The sequence below is a fragment of the Rhagoletis zephyria genome, unplaced genomic scaffold (assembly GCF_001687245.7).
Source record: "Rhagoletis zephyria isolate East Lansing unplaced genomic scaffold, Rhagoletis_zephyria_1.1 Rzeph_scaffold_00099, whole genome shotgun sequence".
Classification (NCBI taxonomy): domain Eukaryota; kingdom Metazoa; phylum Arthropoda; class Insecta; order Diptera; family Tephritidae; genus Rhagoletis; species Rhagoletis zephyria.
This window is the reverse complement of record NW_016157183.1, coordinates 479,916-482,284: the sequence shown is the minus strand read 5'-3', so window position 1 is coordinate 482,284 and position 2,369 is coordinate 479,916. Positions and strand designations below refer to the sequence as shown.

At 34.0% G+C, this 2,369-nt stretch overlaps 1 protein-coding gene across 5 annotated transcripts in view; it reads left to right on the top strand.

The window, feature by feature from the left end:
- Dbct (Dihydrolipoamide branched chain transacylase E2) overlaps window positions 1–2,369 on the top strand; it is a 229,508-nt gene that overhangs the window by 54,818 nt on the left and 172,321 nt on the right. The window lies entirely within an intron of this gene.

The window sequence follows — 2,369 nt, the reverse complement described above, 5'->3', positions numbered from 1 at the left end:
AATTTTCGTCCGCCATATTGGATCCGCCATTTTGAATTTTTGGTAAATGACTTTAGATATGTAATCAGCGACCCAGAAAACCCCCAGATACCCAGTTTCATAGAAATCTACCGATTTTTTTTAATTTTCGTCCGCCATTTTGAATTTTTGATAAGTGACTTCAGATTCGTAATCAGCGACTCAAAAATCCCCTAGGTAAGAAGTGGTGTAAAGATCCATCAACGAGTATTTGTTTATATAGTTTCGTCCAGCTAGATTTGCGATCCGAACCACTGTGCAGCGGCCTATATGCGAGACCTATATTCAGATAATTTTTTTGGTTTTTATTCCGATATTAATGGGTACCCGATATTTTTAAAGCGATACTTTAAATGAGTACCATATCGATACTTTCGGTTCGATATCGTGTCCCTAGCCATTTTGAACTGCAGAAATGACTTTCGAAAATAAAAATTGCAAGGTATAAAGCCCTAAATACAATACCGCAGTGGCAGTGACAATTTTTAAAATTAGCTGTTACCAGAGTGTCCAGATTTGGCGATTTAGCGCCAATTTGGTGATTTCTTTCGGATATTTGCGCGTAAAAATTTAGGAAATCGCCATTGGCGATTTTTGGCGATTTTTCCCCTTCAAATAAATTTTTTCCAATTATAAAAATATACAAACTTTAGTTTTCCACGATAATTTTACAGAAGAGTCTAATGAACTGCGTGATAAACTTGACTTAACAAGCATATTTAAAGACTGTCAACAACTNGCGATTTTTCCCCTTCAAATAAATTTTTTCCAATTATAAAAATATACAAACTTTAGTTTTCCACGATAATTTTACAGAAGAGTCTAATGAACTGCGTGATAAACTTGACTTAACAAGCATATTTAAAGACTGTCAACAACTTTTAATCACCCTAATCGAAGAACTTTTGAAACGATTACCTCGTCAATTAAATACTTTTAAAAAAGCTTTGATTTTATCACTAGAAAAGTGTTTGAATCGCAAGAGTGCGAGTTTCAGGGACCTGCCAATTCACTATTTGAATTTGAAGGAAAGAGAAGCAGCGGAAACTGAATATTTAAATCTTTTAACTTTCCCATGGAATAACTTTTTTCAGAACGGCATTCCATCCGACTCTGAAGAATTTTGGATAATTGCTTACGGAGTGAAAACCGCAACCGGCAATAAAACGTTTGGAAATATAAGTAAGCCTTTAGGGTACTGTTTAGTAAGTGGCCCACCTATTTCGGGGTATTGCGTCCAAAGGGGTGACCCGATCCAAAAACACTTGTAGCCAAGGGTCTACCCATTATTTTAACATCCACTATTGTAATTTTTGGTCACTAATTTATTTACAAATTGGGTTTGAAATATGCCCTTTTTGTAAAATTCGGAAATTAGCGTACATTTATCACTCCTATTTTCCTTAAAGCAGCCACTTCACCAATGCATTTTTATATTCCCCTTCACTTTAAACTTTATTCGACTTGTTACAACTTTCTTTATTACTTTAATTTTAACCTATCAGTCACAATTTATTAAATAAAAACACCTTCAAAACCACGCGTCTGCCTTTGGTTGCATATGCAAATTAAATGGCGGCGTTTAGCTGTCAAACTGCTAAATATACAAGAAGGATGAGAGACAAAAGAAAATATGATATAACCCAGTCAGCCACGTGACGCCACGTCACGTCAGCGTTTCACACTTGGGGTTGTAAAAGAGAATGGAAACAATTTGCACTAATTCAAAAAACTCTAAAAACAACTAGAATTGCTCCAAATCATATTAAAATAAGTTTCATGAAAATAGCCATCCACAAGTCGCAGAGTTTTGCGATTTTGTAAGTAAAGAAAAAATCAACTTCCATTTTTTGTCACGTAACGACACTCTCTTTAAATGCTTATATTTCAGGACCAAGCAGTTCGATTGATTTCATTTTTCGGTTAAATATAGAGCTAATTTTGTGCTATACAATGGCCCAAAAAAGTTAAATAAAACAAATGGTATTCCTTTTTTGTATCACATTGAAATCGTACGACTGTCACGTGCGCCACCATGGGAATGCCCATATCACTTATATAACAATGATGTATAAACCATTTTCTTTAAAAATACGCATACTTTTTAAAAATATTTGTATCAACACATTTTCCAATAGGACTGCGCCATTATTAAATTAATTATAACTCATATAATTGATTAATCGCACAATCCGCTTTTAAGCGCTCGGCGCTAAAAATAAAATAAAAACCAATAATAAGGCGAGATCAACTATTTTCAAAATTTCTTCAAAATCACCTATAGTGTCTGAATCATTTACATTTGTGTTGTTGTCATATACTTATTGAGCTATTCAACCTTGATAACATAC